Below are 19084 nucleotides of genomic sequence, written 5' to 3' on the forward strand. Positions count from 1 at the left end.
CCTCCAGATGAGGCAGGACGGGGACAAAAATACAACTTACATGAAGAATAAAAGATAGAAAACTTTCTTCGGTCCCAGTCAAAACAATCTGGTAACTTTACTGTAGGCTGAGAAGTCTGTGTTCGGTCCAGTATAACTTGCATAGCGGATAACACATACAGTTCTTGCCTCTTGATGACTGCCACCTTCAAAGACAAGAACTGTAATTGCAAAGTCAGGGGGTCTACGGTGTCCATGATGGCTTCTCAGCCAGTTCCTGTCGGTTCATGACATCATTTGTGGACTACGTCGGAGTCCAGTGAATCCAACATAGTTCACAAATGGATACCTGAAAAACAGAAAAAAAGACACGGTCCCTCATTCACTAATTTATTAGAAAATAATAATGTGATGTACCACTTCTGGGGTGGCTGTGGGCTGGTAGAGCCCCATATCCATAGACCTTCCCAGCCTGATAATATCAGATCTCAGCTGTCTGCTTTACCTTTGCTGGTTACCAAAAATAGGGGTGACCTTGCATCATTTTTTTAAATTATTTATTTATTAGGTTAAACAAAGCCAAACACCCTTTAATGCCACATGAAAGGCACTAAAGGATGCAAATGTATTAAATGTTGGGGGTTTGTGAAATTATATAGCTACAGTATATCTATCTATTCTAGTTATCTTTTATCTAGCTATTAGTAATATTGGAGCAAGCATCGAGGTGCCCTGGCATGCTTGGTACTCGATCGAGTATTCCTGGTGCTCGAGCACATGCTCGAGTCCCCACCCCGTATGTTTTACGGCTGTTTTTCAGCTACTAAACAGGCATGGATTGCTTGCCAATCACGGTAATGCCATAGCCATGTCTATATAAGACCCGGTGACGCGATGCTCGCCACACTGTATCCGAAAATTGTTTAGGTAAAGGAGCTGGAGAAGCGATAGTGAGCATTATAGGCCATGATGGTCAAAAACTTATAACCAAATAGTCCTTTTCAGGGCTTCATCTATTTTATTCAATACTGCTGTTAGCTGTACTATGTAATGTAGGGATAGATAGCTGCTGGAGAAGTGATAGTAGTGCATTACAGGTGGTGCTGCAGAAAACAAAAAATCCTTTTAAGGGCTACATCTATTCTAATCCATACCGCTGTTAGCTGTACTATTTAATGTATTAATACATAGCGCTTGGAGAAGGGAAAGTGAGTGTTACAGGCCTTGCTGGTAAAATACTTATTACCAAATTATCCTTTTCAGGGCTACATCTATTCTATTCAATACCACTGTTAGCTGCTGGGGAAAGCCTAGTAGTAGTATTACAGGCCTTGCTGCAGAAAAGAAAAAACAAAACTTATAACGCCAACATCTATTCTATTACCTTTTAATACTTTGCATTTAGTGTAGGAACAGTTGCTGGACAATGGCTAGTTTTGCATTTGAGGCATCTAAGCAGTGGTTATTGCCTTATAGTCCTTCTATAGCTGTACTGCTGCTGCAACCTAAAAACAAAAGTCCTTTCAGGGCTACATCTATTGTTTTCCCTTTTAATACCACTGTTACCTGCATTCAGCAAAGGGATAGCTGCTGGAGGAGGCATAGTTGTGGATTAGAGGCATATAGGCATGGCTTATTGCCTTACAGTCCTTCTATAGCAAAGGTCCCCAATCTTTCTGACCTAGGGAGCCACATTCAGCTTTGAAAGAGGATGGCGAGCCACAGTCAGCTCGGAGAGAGGGTTGCAAGCCGCATCCAACTCTTTCCCCACTCACAGTAATGATACCCAGAGACCCCTATTACCAGTATGAATGACATCTGAAGCTGTTCCACTGAAATCACACCAAGGCAATATGCCAAGCTCCAGGGCTTCCTATCATACAAACATTCAGATTTGTCCTTCTGTGCAGGGCTACACACAAAAGTCACTATCTAGAGATCTACTCTTAATAGTTGCTTGCTACACCTGGTGCTAAAGCACAAATCTGGCAGACAGCCACGAGCCACATGTAACAGGCCCGCGAGCCACAAGTGGTTCTCAAGCAACAGGTTGGGGACCCTTGCTATAAAGATTTTAAGCAAGGGCCGCCTAATGACTCTCTAAACATTTGAAGTAAGGGCTGCATGATTATCCTGTTGATATGATGGAGGAGGAGGACAGGAAAAAGAAGAAACTATGAACCTTTTACCATTTTCTGGGTGGAAAGGATTGCATGGGAAAACACCAGAAAAAAAAGAACACCTAACCCTTGGTCTGGGAACTTGCCGTGTTTGGGTATTCTGGGGAACAGTTGCCTGCTTTCTCTCTTGGGCCACCCTACTGCATCTTTCTGCCTGTTGCAGTATTGTGGATCCCTCCCACTCTATGCTGCTGGCCTCACTCTGAATGGCACCTTCTCCGGATCAGTGACTTCATCGTCCCTTACCTTGTCTTACACTCCTGCACTGTGGTCCTCCTGATTTGTTAACTTAACAACACCACCTGTTGGCAACTGTGTCTCATCATCATCTACCTCTTCAGACACTAATTGACATTCCTTAGCGTTGTCTTCCTCTGACCTTGCCACCTTGGCTGTTGAATTATTTGGCCTTCACTACTTATGATCTGATGTTCCTCTTGAAACATGCAGGACAAGAGGCCAGAATCAATAAATGGAAATGTAAAGAGCTCCTCAGAATGTCTGACTGTGGGATCACTTGTCTCGAGGGACTCTCCAAGGTAGGAGGAAGGAGGATCAGGGTGAGGATTAAGTTGTCCAGACTCTTGGCTAATGAGACTGGACAGTGTGGAAGAAAGGGTGGTACTGGGAAACATACAGAATGAGTTACCTGCCATCCAACTGAACAACTGTTCGCAAAGTTCGCAAGGAGCTAGGTCTCTTATTGTGCTCCTGCAGCAGGCAGTTTCCCCTGGTCCACGGCCTCAGCCTTTGCATTGCACCATCAGCAGTACATCCACTTCCTGTCCCTTACTGCATGCTTTGTGCATTTTAAATGAAAACAAAATAGGTAGCTCTAAAAAGGAATTATGACCGAGGGCTGCCTGATTACCATGTAAAAATTTGTAGTAAGGGCTGCCTGCAAACCCTCTTAAAATTATGAGTTGAGATGAGCGAATATGTTCGAAAAATGATCGTCAATTTCAAATTTGCCACGAATATGGCACATTCGAATTCACGATCGGACATACGAGCATTTCTTCTTAAAATCTGCAAACTTCGGTAAAAGTCAATAAAAGTGCGGGAAATGATTGCGTTGCCACTCAAGTATTTTAATCATTTTGGCTAGGAAAGTGGTGGTGTATGATGAGCGGGGACACGTGTTTGATGAGGGGAGGGGATGACTAGAGTTCAGAGGAGCGGCGTGCTTGTAATTTTTTTTCCTAATTTTATGTGTGGAAATTGCAGATACCCAATCAGGGCGCAGGAACCATCCACAATGTGCAGACACAAGGGCTTGTGCCATTGGCTGCTGAAATCACATGTCCTTCTCAATATAAAGAGCAGACATTTTCTTTAGCGCCATATAAGATATGATAGAGGATACTGCTGTTCTGCTCCTTGATTCATTAGAGATTTTAGCTACTTAGCAGGCAGTTGCTTCTAAGTCGGATAGTTTAGGTAGCTAGTGTCCTGTGTGGCTGTGAAATCGACTTTCCAGAAGATTTTTGTTTTCTTGTGTCATTAGTGAGGTCTAGACAAAGACAGCAGGGCATATTTCATAGAATGCTGTTGTACACTGCTTCTATTGTACTCCATGCATGAATACACCTTCAAGAATCTATTTTATCTCACCTTGTCATTTTGTGGCACTGAAATTGAGCTATTTGCAGAGTAAAAAAATATATTTTTTTCTGTTGCTAACGTAAAAAAATTCTGTTGCTAATGTGATACAGCACTCCATATCTCACCTTGTCATTTTGTAGAGCTAAAATTCAGCTGCGTGCAGAGTAAAAAAAAACTTTAATTTCTGTTGCTAACGTGATACAGCACGCCATATTTTACCTTGTCATTTTGTGCCTCTGAAATTCACCTGTGTGCAGAGTAAAAAAACTATTTTTTTCTGTTGCTAACATGATACAGCATGCCATATCTCACCTTGTCATTTTGAGGTGCTGAAATTCAGCTGTGTGCAGAGTAAAAAAAACTATTTTTCTCTGTTGGTAACGTGATACAGCACGCCATATCTCACCTTGTCATTTTGTGGTGCTGAAATTCAGCTGTGTGCAGAGTAAAATAAACATTTTTTTTTCTGTTGCTAACATAACACTGCATGCCACATCTCACCTTGTCATTTTGTGGCTCTGAAATTCACCTGTGTGCAGAGTAAAAAAAACAATTTTTTTCTGTTGCTAACATGATACAGCACACCATATCTAACCTTGTCATTTTGAGGCGCTGAAATTCAGCTGTGTGCAGAGTAAAAAAAAGTATTTTTTTTTGTTGCTAACATGATACAGCATGCCATATCTCACCTTGTCATTTTGTGGCACTGAAATTCAGCTGTGTGCTGAGCTGGTGCAGAGTAAAACATCTAATTATTTGTTGCTAATAGCGTGCTCCTACCACACTATCGGAGCAACATGAGTTGGAAAAAGGGAGATTGTGGTGGAAGGGGGAATAGGCTTAGTGTTCAAGTTATACGTGGGTAGGTGGTAATGTTAGTGAACGCACTAGTGAACCAACACGTCAAGTCCTATCCAAAGACAACTGACAACTTCTGTTACTAGATGGGCTACTCCACTCCCTTTCTTTGGCAGATGCACAGCAGTACACCTTGTATATGAGGGCCATGAAGAGCATGTGCTACAGTGGATGGCAAGTGCTACATCAAGTGACCTCTCCTCCTCTTCCTCCACCTCAACATCACACACTGTACAGTCCACAGAGGTGGCACCCCAACTACCCATGCTTCCACCCTCTTCACAACTCTCGATCCGCCCAACTGACTGTAGGGAACCACCACAGATGGGTGATTTTGCAGAGCTGTTCTGACATTCTATGCCATGGACATCAGAAGTCTACTCTAAAGATTCACAGGGTCAAGAGGAGAAAAGCATCTGCACCAATGCCCAAATTTTTTTCGGTTGGATCCAGGGCAGGACAAAGTAGGGTCAGAGCATCATCCTGACCCTTGTCACCTGATGTTAATCCCCGGAGGGGGAGGTGATCCTGATGAGATACCTGAGGCTCACACAGACTGTACTGTGCTGTCAGGGCAGGGAGTGGAGGAGGGTGACTCCAAGGGCAAGGAATGGGATAACACAGAGGATGATGATGAGGTTGTAGATCCCACTCGGTGTGAACCTAGAGGCACGCAGCTGAGCAGGTCATGTGAGGAGATGGAGGAGGAGGAAGATGTGGAGGTTATGTTGCGCCCTATGCCGCAGACATGGAGTGAAGCAACCATGATGAGCACTGCCTCTTAGCCACAACCATGGCTGTGGCCAGCCGGTGTGACAAGGGTTGCCTAGCCTGGGCTTTTTTGTCACCACAAAGGATGAACCAACTCATGTTATCTGCCAACTTTGCAAAAAAAAACTCAGTAGAGGGAAAAAGTGCAATAATTTGACTACTATATGCATGAACCTTCACATGTGCCTTCAGCATACCTTACTCTTGCAATCTCACTGTGATAAAATGGGGACCAGTGAACCTCAGTAACCATCAGTCGCCCCATGAACTGCATCTGCTGCTTCTTCCTCCTCCTCTGTTACCATGCCAAGTATTGTCATGCAGGTTCTGGTTGTTTACCCGCTCCAGTCATGCTGAGTGAGAGCCTGTCAGCTGTAACGGTTTTTGACCAATCTAAAAGAATGAGCACACCACATTTTTCTCAATTCACAGTAACATCTCCACCTGCACCTAACTCATGATTCAGCAGTTTGTCCAGTTCACTGTAATCCGACCTCTCTCAGCACTGCAGCCAGCCCTCGGTCCCACAGTTGTGGTCACATGAAAGATTGTTTCCTCCTACACATGACAAAGCTAAGAGGGTGGCCATACTCAGTTCCCAGCCGCCACTATTTCTCCCGGTATCATCTCTGTTTTCCATAAGCACGGGTCCTTGAACATAACTGAGGGTACTTTTCTGTGGGAATTTGCTTGCCGCCTACCAGCCTGGTATATTTCCAGTAAACTATGGTACGACTGCCCCAAGTACCAGCAGCAAAGCCATCCCCAATTTCATTCTGAGGAATTTTATTTGGTAGACTGAGTGGCTTCTCAAATACATTAGTTTCTCACAAAGGAGCTGAAGAAAGAGTGGCAGTAGGTGTAAGTTTCTCCAGCCTGTTAGATATCAGAGTGTGAATGGCAGCACATTGGCTCAGTGGTTAGCACTGAAGCCTTGCAGTGCTGGGATTCTGGGTTCAAATCCCAGCAAGGACAACATCTGCAAGGATTTTGTATGTTCTCCAGGTGTTTGCATGGGTTTCCACCTCAGTAAAAAAAGCAGCCATAGAGTGTACAGGTACCTTCCCACACACTTTTCTTAGCCAGGACTGCTTCTCGGCAGCGTTGGACAGTCCCACCAGAAAATCCTCGGGTGGGTCCTGGCTTCTCGATTAGGAGAGTTCATGATAGCGCAAACTTTGCAGCTGCTATGGGGCTTTTGAATGGAGGAGAAAGGTGAGCCCTGGGAATCAAATCCTCTGGTGAGCCCAATGTTTTTCAGTCTGAAACTGCTTCTCAGTGGGAGTTGTATTTCACCACAGCCATATTCTTTAGCTTGGTGAAAGGACTGCCATAGAGGGAAACCGTATCTACTCCGGCTGTTATTTCTCTGCCACCAGGTTCCGCCCATTGTCACACATGACCATACCTGGCTGTAGGTTCAGCAGTGTCAGCCACAGATCTGCCTGCTCTTTCAGAGCTGTCCACAACTCTTCAGCATCGTGTGGTTTTTCACCAAAGCATATTAGCTTCAGCACAGCCTGTTGCCACTTAGCCAATGCAGTGCAGCAGTGCTTCCAGCTTGCGAATGATGTGGTCATTTCGGAGATGGATGCTGAAGAGGAAGAGGAGGTGCAGGAGCTTTAGAATGTGGGGGCAACCCTGATTGACCCAGGGCCCGCAATCCTTGGTGTCGGGAGGACTTGTTCTATCCCAAGGTCCGACTGGGTCCCGGCTTCCACTATATTAAACCAGAGTGCCGTCAGTGAGATGTACCGTCCCTGCCCACAAGCACTTGTCCATGTGTCCATGGTTAGGGGGACTTTCCCAGTAACTTCTTTGTTGAGGGCACGTCTAATATTGAGGGACACTTGCTCGTGTAATGCAGGGATGGCACACCGGGAGAAATAGTGGCGGCTGGGGACCGAGTACATCAGGTTGCAGAAAGCTTCCGTCTCCACGAGCCTAAAAGGCAATATTTTGAGTGCAAGCATTCGCAAAATGTGTGAATTTAGTAGTGTGGCCTGTGGGGCGTTAGCTGCGTATTTGCGCTTGTGTTCCAAGGACTGGGGTAGGGACAACTGAACGCTGCTTGGGACAAGGACATGGACGTGCTTGCTGATGGTGCTCCTTGAGAGTGTGCAATGACAGGTGTAGGGCAGGAGGCATCTTCATATGCGCTATGGACAGGGGATTGGCATGCACGCACAACAGCGGAAGAAGCAGTGGTGTCACCCGCAGACACTGTTGCTGGACCCTGGGGTTCGGCCCACTTAGACGGGTGCTTTGCTGCCATGTGCCTGATCATGCTGGTGGTGGTCAGGCTGCTAGTTTTGCTATCCCTGCTGATGCTGGCCTGGCAGGTGGTGAAAATGGCCTTATTGGGGTTATCTGCAGAGTCTTTAAAAAATAACTGCCAACTTCCGTCTTGTTGGCATTACGAGGAATGCTTTCCTGCCTTGTGTCTGCGGCCACTACACTGCTTCCTCCTGCCTGTTGTGGTGCTACGCCTCTCTCCCCTTGTGTGCTGCTGTCCTTGCTCTGTATGTCCCCCTGCCAGGTTGGATCAGTTACTATATCATCCACCACCTCGTCTTCCACTTCCGCACCCTGGTCCTCCTCCTGACTTTCTGGAAATTGTGTATCATCCTCATCATCCACCTCTTTCAACAGTAATTGCACTTTACCACTATAGCCTTCGTGTGACCATGGCTGCTCCAATATTTTGGCATCCCTACACGCGTTCTCCTCTTGACTCGCTTGAAGCTGGCCAGACGAGAGGCCCGAATCTACAAATGGAAAAGTGAACAGCATTTCTGAGTGTCCAAGTGTGGGAACAGTTGTCTCTGGGTACTCGGCATGGTGGGAGGAAGGATGATCAGGGTGAGGAATATGTGGTCGAAACTCACGGCTACTGAGACTTGACCATGTGGAAGACAGGGTGGAGGTGGTGGTGGCAAAGTGACTGGAAGCATTATCTGCTACTTCTATCCAACCAACAACCTTTTGACACTGCTCTGTGTTCAATAGTGGTGTTCTGCGGTCCCCTAGTAATTGGGACAGGAAGGTCGAGCGACAAGATGTGTTTGTTTGGGCACAATTTCACCTTTCCCACGGCCATATCCTCGGCCTCTGCATGCACCATCACCATCACGTCCCTTCCCCGTCCCTGTCCTTTGCCACGCACCTTGCCCATTTTAAATGGAGGACAATATTTTCCACGCTCACGAGAAATGGCTGATTTTGGAATGCAGTTATATGTCATACATCTGACAGAGAACCACAATTTTAAATAGCATGCCTGTAGTTTTCTAATATTATTCGACACAGAGACCTAGTGTGAATAGCTTCAACGACACACTGCAATGGAATGAAAATGGAAGAAATGTATGATTTTGGAACAGTTTTAAAGGTGATATGTCTGACAGAGAACCACGGTTTTAAATAGCAGGCCTGTAATTTACTAATATTATTCAACACAGAGACCTAGTGTGAATAGCTTCACCGACACACTGCAACGCATTGAAAATGGAAGAAATGTATGATTTTTGAACAGTCTTATAGGTGATATGTCTGACAGAGAATCACGGTTTTAAATAGCAGGCCTGTAATTTACTAATATTATTCTACACAGAGACCTAGTGTGAATAGCTGCACCGACACACTGCAACGAAATGAAAATGGAAGGAATGTATGATTTTTGAACAGTCTTTTTGGTGATATGTCTGACTGAGAACCACGGTTTTAAATAGCAGGCCTGTAATTTAGTAATAATATTCTACACAGAGACCTAGTGTGAATAGCTTCACCAACACACTGCAATGCAATGAAAATAGAAGAAATGTATGATTTTTGAACAGTCTTATTGGTGATATGTGTGTCAGAGAACTACGGTTTTAAATAGCAGGCCTGTAATTTATGAATATTTTTCTACACAGAGACCTAGTGTGAATAGCTTCACTGACACATTGCAACGGATTGAAAATGGAAGAAATGTATGATTTTGGAGCAGTCTTATAGGTGATATGTCTGACATAGAACCACGGTTTTAAAAGCAGGCCTGTAATTTACTGATATTATTCTACACAGAGACCTAGTGTGAATAGCTACACCAACACACAGCAATGGAATGAAAATGGAAGAAATGTATGATTTTTGAACAGTCTCATAGGTGATATGTCTGACAGAGAACCACGGTTTTAAATAGCAGGCCTGCAATTTACTAATATAATTATACACAGAGACCTAGTGTGAATAGCTTCACCGAAACTGCAACAGAATAGAAAAGGAGGCCAATATTTTTCACGTTCAGTTCAAATTTCTGGATTTTTATTGCTGAAAAATGGAACAGATTTGGCTTTATTCTGCAGTGAGAACAAGCAAATGGAGCAGAAAAATGGTGTACTCTGGATTGCTTTTTAAGCAAATAACCAGGATTAAGATAAAAAAAATTGCCCTGGCCCCTGATATCTGGGGCTATGTCTAGAAATATCTGTAATTATTACAGCAGCAGCAGACAGGATGTTCAATGGACCTTCTTGTGCTGTATCTTATACTGCAGTCTGTCACATACACTGCCTGCCTGCCTAACTCCTGCTATCACCACTGAATATATGCAGCTGGATTAGTCCTCAGAAGGACTGTTAGTTCAGATGGATATAGATATATGTTATGGATTACCTATACTAACTATAAACAAGCAAATCTCTACCTGATGCAGAAGCAGCTCTCCCTACTCTGCCTGATTCCAGGGTAGACTGTGACGAGCATGGCGGCACCAGGTCTTATATAGACCTGATGATGCTGTGCAGCCAGCCAATCACTGTAATGCCCACAACCAACATGGCTATGGCATTATAGTGCATGGTAGACAATCCCTGCATGTTCATTGGCTCTCTAAAGAGCGCCAAACATGCAGGGAGGGGACCCGAGTTCCCGACCGAGCAACCCAGAAATACTCGACGAGTGCCGAGCTCGTCGAGCACGGTGATGCTCAGGCGAGTACCGAGCAGTGGCGAGCAAGTTTGCCCATCAGTAATCCGGTCCAGAGAGGTAGATATGTGTGTCATCAGGATAGAGGTGATATTGAAAGCCGTGAGACTCTATGAGCTTTCCCAGGCCAAAGGTGTAGATGGAGAAGAGCAGGGGTCTAGAACTGAACCTTTTGGGACACTGACACATAGGGGTCAAGATGTGTAGGTGGTATGTGAGTAGGCAACACTGAATGTCCGGTTGGTTAGGTATGAAGAGATCCAAAATAGGGCCAAGTCTGTTATGCCAAGAGATGAGGAATTTTGTAGAAAAATGGAATGACCTACTGTGTCAAAGACAGATGACAGCTCTAGGAGGAAGAGGACAGAGTAGTGTCGCTTGGATTTGGCAGTTAGTAGGTGGTTGGTGACTTTAGTCAGGGTAGTTTCAGTGGAATGGTGAGGTCGGAAGCCAGATTGTAAGTGGTCAAAGAGGGAGCAGAAGGAGAGGTGGGAGGACAGTTCAAAATGGACGTGTTGTTCCCAGTAGCTTGGAGACATAGGGGAGAAGCAAGATGGGGCGATGGGAGTGCTTTTTGAGGATGGGTGTGATAGAGGTATTTTGAATCATGAGGGGAAGACACCATTTGTTAGTGACAGGTTGAAGAGGAGGGTTAGGCTTGGGATGAAGACAGTCGTAAGGTTTGGAATGAGGTGAGACGATATTGGGTAAAGTTCTCAGGTGGTGAGATGCGATTTGGAGAGTAGAGATGATCTTCCGTGATGGAGAAGAAGCTGGTTTTGAAGGAGGAGAGTTGAGTAGTTATGAGGAGGGGCTATGGGGAGTTAAAGCAAAAGTTTTGCCCTATGTTGTCAATCTTATGCTTAAAAATGAGGTAAAGTCTTCAGCTGAGAGGAGAGGGAGGGGGAACTGGTGGACGGAGGAGAGACTTGAAAGTACTGAATATCTGTTTAGGATTGTGAGACAGGTAAGATATGAGAGATGAGAAATAGGTTTGTTTTGATGCAGTGAGCGATTGCGCAGCATTTTGACAAAAAAGAAAGAACATGTGCTCCAGTAGATGACAAGCGCTGCATGAAGTTGCCTCTGCTCCTCTTCCTCCACCTTAACATCACACACAGTACAGTTCTCAGAGGTGGCACCCCAATTACCCTTGATTTCACCCGCATCACAACTCTCCAACCGCCCAATTGACTGTGGGGAACCACACATGGGTGAGTCTGCAGAGCGGTTCACACTTTCTATTCCGGGGCATCAGAGGTCTGATCCAAAGCTTCACAGACTCAAAAGAGGGAAAGCTTGTGCAGCGATGCCCAAAACTTTTTTCAGTTGATCTGGGGCTGGACAAAGTAGGGTCTGAGTAGAATCCAAACCCTCGTCACCAGATATTTGAGGCGCACGTGGACTGTACTGTGCTGTCAGGGCAAGAAAAGGAGGAGGGTGACTCTCAGTGAAAGGAGTGGGAGAACAGAGAGGATGACGATGAGGTTGTAGATCCCACTTGGTGTGAAACCAGAGGCATGCAGCTCAGCAGGGGAGGTGGAGGAGGAAGAAGACAAGGAGGTTACGTTGCGACTTCCCGCACAGACAAAGAGTTATGGAACCGCAACAAGCACGGCTTATTCAGCACCAACTCTGGCAGTGTCCAGCAGCATTCACGGGTCTTTAGTTGCCTATCCTAGGTCTTTTTTGAGAACACAATAAATGACATATCTCATCTTATCTGCCAACTTTGTTAATAATGACAGAGTAGAATAAAAAAATGCAATAATTTGACTATTACATGCATGAACTGGCACATGCGCAATCAACATGCGTTAATCTGGGAATCTCACTGTGCTAAAATGCAGACTAGCGGGCCTTGCCATCCACTGGCAGTCCCATCAACCACATGTTCTGCTTCTTCCTCCTCCGTCACCATGGCAAGTGTTCTCACACAGATCTCCGGCCGCAGAACTTCTACTTGTTTACCTGCCAGAGTCAGGGGAGTGAGAGCCTGTCAGCTGTTAGGAAATGAACATGCTGGCTGGTTTTGACTGATCTCAGACACTAAGCACACCCCATCTTTCTCAATCCACTGTAACATCTCCGTCTGCACCAATCTCACAGTCCAGCAGCTTGTTATGTTCACCCTACTCCACCCTCTCCCAGCACAGCAGCCAGCCCTCAATCTCACAGTTGTGATCACGTAAAAGATTGTTTCCTCCTACACATGCCAATGCAAAGAGCTTGAACTTCACCATTTTCAATCTGTTGGACACGGAAATGCTGCCTTTCCGTCTGGTACAGATGGTTTCTGAAAGCTGATGGCCATCACAGTCCCCCAGTACCAGTTGCCCAGTCGCCATTACTTCTTTAAGAAGGCTGTGCCTGTGCTACACCAGCATGTTGCAAACAACTTCACCTGTTCCTTGAAAAAATCTAGGTCTGACAGGGTGCATTTCACCATTGACACTTGGACAAGCAAGCATGGCCAGGGGTGTTACATGTCACTGACTGGTCACTGGGTGACTCTGGTGGCAGTGGAGGCAGGAAGGGAATGAGCTGCTCCATAAGTCTTGGAACCCCCAAGGCTTGTAGGGCGCTTGGGGATGGAGAACTAAACCTCTACCCACCTGAAGATGGAGAGCTAAACTACTAGACAACATAGGTTGGAGAACTAAACTACTAAACACCTAGGGTTGGAGAATGAAACAAATACACACCAGAACATGGAGAACCAAACTAATAGACAACAGGGGTTGGAAAACTAAACCACTAAACAGCTAAGGTTGTAGAAATAAACTACTACACACCAGGGGATGGAGAACTAAACCACTAGACACTAATTCTTGGAATCCCTAAGGCTTGCGGGACAAACCTGTGTATCTAACAATTCCTCCAGTGCTTCTGCCTCCTCCACCTTCTCTAGGGCCTCCACCTGCGCCCTCAACCTCTGCTATAATGAGACCCATGTTCCAAAAGTGCAGATAAAATCCCCTCCACCATCGTACTGCGCAGCCACCTCCTCTGCTTGCTTAACGTTTGATTAGTAAAACAAGCAATACTGCTTAAGCAATGTCCAATGCTTAAATGTGGCATGGTTTCATGACCGCGCAATTAGCACAAAGAATTTATATTATAAAATGTAGACTCCTGACTGGAGCACAATACTAGCACAAAATAGTCTGTGTGCGCCTCGGGTATCTGAGTCTCATCAGTATCACCTCCCCCCATGGGTTAAAGTCTGATGAAGAGGGTCTGGATTCTGCTCGGAACCTACTTCATCCAGCCACGCATCCAATAGAAAATAAATTTGGGCATTGGTGGAGATGCTTTTCTCCTCTTGAGTCTGTAAATCTTTGGAGCAGACCTCTGATGCCCATGGCATAGAATGTGTGAACTCTGCTCTACAGACTTGCCCATCTATGGTTTCCCACAGTCAACTGGGCAGTTAGAGACTTATGACGGGGGGGAAACAAGTGTAATTTTGATGCCACCTCTGACTGTACTGTGTGTTATGTTGAGATGGAGGAAGAGGAGGAGAGGCCACTTGATGCAGCGCTTGCCATCCACAGCAGCACATGCTCTTTCTGGCCCTCATCTACAAGGCATACTGCTGTGCGGCTGCCAAAGAAAGAAGTGGAGTAGCCTGTCCAGAACAGAAGTTGTAGGACGAGATGGTGTTTGTTCAGTTGAGCTTTCACTAACTTTACCATCAATCCCACGTACACCTTAAACCCCAAGCCTATTTCTTCTTCTACCATGACCTCGCTCTTTCCTACTCATGTTGGATGTACCCTTCCCCTCTTTTAACCAGCTGTTTCACAACCCTAGACCCTGTCAGTCATCTGTCACTAAATTACAAATTAGTATTTATTTGCTGAGATTGTGTGGCTGGAGCATGCTACTAGTAACAAAAATTTAGATTTTGAAATGTGGACTCCTGGCTGAAGAAAAACTAGTAGCACAAAACAGTTAAAAGCTGAAATGTGACCTGCTTTCTGTAGCATGCTAGCAGCAGAAAGAATTTAGATTTTAAAATGTGGACCCCTGGATGAAGCACAATATTAGCACAAAAGAATTAAAAGCTGAAATGTGGCCTGGTTTCTGTAGTACGCTAGTAGCAGAAAGAATTTAGATTTTCAAATGAGAACTCCTGCCTGGCCAAAAGAATTACCAGTACCAAATATTTCTATGCATAAATGTGGCCTTGTTTCAGTGCCATGCTAGTAGCAGAAAGAATTTAGATTTCAAATGAGAACTCCTGCCTGGCCAAAAAAAATTACGAGCACCAAATATTTCTATGCAAAAATGTGGCCTTGTTTCAGCGCCACGCTACAGGCAGAAAGAATTAAGATCAAATGAGAACAAATAAGAACTCCTGCCTGGCCAAAAAATTACTAGCACCAGATATTTCTATGCACAAATGTGGCCTTGTTTCAGTGCCATGCTAGTAGCAGAAAGAATTTAGATTTTCAAATGAGAACTCCTTCCTGACCAAAAAAATTGCCAACACCAAATATCTCTATGCACAAATGTGGCCTTGTTTCAGTGCCACGCTATAGGCAGAAAGAATTTAGATTTTCAAATGAGAACTCCTGCCTGACCAAAAAATTACCAGCACTAAATATTTCTATGCACAAATGTGGCCTTGTTTCAGCGCCTGGCTAGTAGCAGAAAGATTTTAGATTTTTAAATAAGAACTCCTGTCTGGCCAAAAAAAATTACCAGCACCAAATATCTCTATGCACAAATGTGGCCTTGTTTCAGTGCCACGCTATAGGCAGAAAGACTTTAGATTTTCAAATGAGAACTCCTTCCTGGCCAAAAAATTACCAGCACCAAATATTTCTATGCACAAATGTGGCCTTGTTTCAGCGCCAGGCTAGTAGCAGAATAATTTTAGATTTTTAAATAAGAACTCCTGCCTGGCCAAAAAAAGTTACCAGCACTAAAAATTTCTATGCACAAATGTGACCTTGTTTCAATGCCACATTACTAGCAGAAAAAAAATAGATTTTGAAATGTGGACTCCTGGCTGAAGCCAAACTAATAACACAAAATATTTATATGCAGGAATATGGCCTGAAATGAGGACCCCTCGATGGAGCACAATATTATCACAAAAGAATTAAAAGCTGAAATGTGGCCTGGATTCTGGAGCACGCTAGTAGCAGAAAGAATTACAATTTTCAAATAAAAACTCCTGCTTGGCCAAAATAATTGCCAGGACCTATTATTTCTATGCACAAATGTGGCCTTGTTTTAGGACCACAGCATTAGCAGAAAGAATGTAGAGTTTCAAAGGTGGACTCCTGCATGGAGCACAATATTAGCAGCACAACAGAGATACAGTTAGGTCCATATATATTTGGACAGAGACAACATTTTTCTAATTTTGGTTCTAGACATTACCACAATGAATTTTAAACAAAACAATTCGGATGCAGTTGAAGTTCAGACTTTCAGCTTTCATTTGAGGGTATCCACATTAAAATTGGATGAAGGGATTAGGAGGTTCAGCTCCTTAACGTGTCCCACCCTGTTTTTAAAGGGACCAAAGTAATTGGACAGATTAAATAATTGTAAATAAAATGTTCATTTCTAGTACTTGGTTGAAAACCCTTCGTTGGCAATGACTACCTGAAGTCTTGAACGCATGGACATCACCAGTAGAGATGAGCGTTGTTCTACTCGAACTGTTCGCCAATCTCAAATTCGAGCTGTTTTGGGCGGTGTTCGAGCCGTTCGGAGAACACGAACAATTTGATAAAAATTCGGCTGTTCGAGGTTATGTTCGATAACTGTTCGTGCACCAAAATCATAACTGGATTTTTTCTCAGTAATGATGAAAATTAATGTTAATACGCAGTTTGAGTGTACAGCGGGGTGGGGGGAGGGGCAGGGGATGGATCTCTGCAGGAACAATGAAGATCTCCATTTTTTTTTCTCTTTCCCGCATTTGCAGTGGGGAGGTGCAATCTGTCAGCCTATCAGCAGCGCACACACGGAGCGAAGTGCTTTTTTTCACACAAGCAAGGGCATGTGTCATTGGCAGTGTATGTCACATGTCCTTGCCCTATAAGACCAAGCCATTTTCCCCGTCGCCACCATTTTCTCACTGCTGCAGCTGCGTGTTAGACGGCACCGCTGTTGCTGTGTGCGCTATACCTTGTTAATTTCAAGCCAATTTTCGCACAAATCTACAGATAGCTTGGGAGTAGGGAATAGTTGTGATTGCAGTCCTTTTAAGGACTAGGTTACAGCATTTCCTACGACTTTTATCAGGGAGGTCTGTGCTCTTAAATAGATAGGTTGTGGGAGTAAAGACTAATTGTAATTGGAGTCCTTTTCAGGACTAGGTTACATCAGTTCCTATCAGTTTTTGACAGGCAGGTCTGTGCCAGTGCTGTGCAAGTTTTTTTCACAGCATATGGCTGAATCTAGCAAAGCTAATCCTTTTTGGCCTATTGCAGAGTGTGTTAGTCAGTGGAGTAGCCTATCTGTGCTGCAAGATATACCACCTGTGTATAGAATACCAATTTTTTTACTGCACCTAGTGAAGTAAAATCTTTTGGGCATAGCATCATTCTATTAGTCCATCTATACTGACCTCCATCAGGTTGCAAATTAAAACTAATTTTTATCTGCATCTACAGTACCTCTGAAAAAATATTTGGGCTTCTAGCTGTGTGTGGGACTTGTTGTATTAGTCCATCTATACTGACCTCCATCAGGTTGCAAACTGAATATATTTTTTTCTGCATCTACCTCTGAAAAAATATTTGGGCTTCTAACTGTGTGTGGGTCTTGTTCTATTAATCCATCTATACTGACCTCCATCAGGTTGCAAACTGAATATAATTTTTTTCTGCATCTAGCTCTGAAAAAATATTTGGCCTTCTAGCAGTGTGTCGGACTTTCTCTATTAGTCCATCTATACTGACCTCCATCAGGTTGCAAATTAAAAATAATTTGTATCTGCATCTACAGTACCTCTGAAAAAATATTTGGGCTTCTAGCTGTGTGTGGGACTTGTTGTATTAGTCCATATATACTGACCTCCATCAGGTTGCAAATTAAAAATAATTTTTATCTGCATCTACAGTACCTCTGAAAAAATATTTGGGCTTCTAGCTGTGTGTGGGACTTGTTGTATTAGTCCATCTATACTGACCTCCATCAGGTTGCAAACTGAATATATTTTTTTCTGCATCTACCTCTGAAAAAATATTGGGCTTCTAGCTGTGTGTGGGTCTTGTTCTATTAATCCATCTATACTGACCTCCATCAGGTTGCAAACTGAATATAATTTTTTTCTGCATCTAGCTCTGAAAAAATATTTGGCCTTCTAGCAGTGTGTCGGACTTTCTCTATTAGTCCATCTATACTGACCTCCATCAGGTTGCAAATTAAAATTAATTTTTATCTGCATCTACAGTACCTCTGAAAAAATATTTGGGCTTCTAGCTGTGTGTGGGACTTGTTGTATTAGTCCATCTATACTGACCTCCATCAGGTTGCAAATTAAAAATAATTTGTATCTGCATCTACAGTACCTCTGAAAAAATATTTGGGCTTCTAGCTGTGTGTGGGACTTGTTGTATTAGTCCATCTATACTGACCTCCATCAGGTTGAAAACTGAATATATTTTTTTCTGCATCTACCTCTGAAAAAATATTTGGGCTTCTAGCTGTGTGTGGGACTTGTTGTATTAGTCCATCTATACTGACCTCCATCAGGTTGCAAATTAAAAATAATTTGTATCTGCATCTACAGTACCTCTGAAAAAATATTTGGGCTTCTAGCTGTGTGTGGGACTTGTTGTATTAGTCCATCTATACTGACCTCCATCAGGTTGCAAACTGAATATATTTTTTTCTGCATCTAACTCTGAAAAAATATTTGGGCTTCTAGCTGCATGTAGGACTTGTTGTATTAGTCCATCTATACTGACCTCCATCAGGTTGCAAATTAAAAAAAATTTGTATCTGCATCTACAGTACCTCTGAAAAAATATTTGGGCTTCTAGCTGTGTGTGGGACTTGTTGTATTAGTCCATCTATACTGACCTCCATCAGGTTGCAAACTGAATATATTTTTTTCTGCATCTACCTCTGAAAAAATATTTGGGCTTCTAGCTGTGTGTGGGACTTGTATTAGTCCATCTATACTGACCTCCATCAGGTTGCAAATTAAAAATAATTTGTATCTGCATCTACAGTACCTCTGAAAAAATATTTGGGCTTCTAGCTGTGTGTGGGACTTGTTGTATTAGTCCATCTATACTGACCTCCATCAGGTTGCAAATTAAAAATAATTTGTATCTGCATCTACAGTACCTCTGAAAAAATATTTGGGCTTCTAGCTGTGTGTGGGACTTGTTGTATTAGTCCATCTATACTGACCTCCATCAGGTTGCAAATTAAAAATAATTTGTATCTGCATCTACAGTACCTCTGAAAAAATATTTGGGCTTCTAGCTGTGTGTGGGACTTGTTGTATTAGTCCATCTATACTGACCTCCATCAGGTTGCAAATTAAAAATAATTTGTATCTGCATCTACAGTACCTCTGAAAAAATATTTGGGCTTCTAGCTGTGTGTGGGACTTGTTGTATTAGTCCATCTATACTGACCTCCATCAGGTTGCAAACTGAATATATTTTTTTCTGCATCTACCTCTGAAAAAATATTTGGGCTTCTAGCTGTGTGTGGGACTTGTTGTATTAGTCCAT

The sequence above is a fragment of the Phyllobates terribilis genome, unplaced genomic scaffold (genome assembly GCF_046119375.1).
Source record: "Phyllobates terribilis strain yellow unplaced genomic scaffold, ASM4611937v1 Scaffold_2__4_contigs__length_985480577, whole genome shotgun sequence".
NCBI lineage: Eukaryota > Metazoa > Chordata > Amphibia > Anura > Dendrobatidae > Phyllobates > Phyllobates terribilis.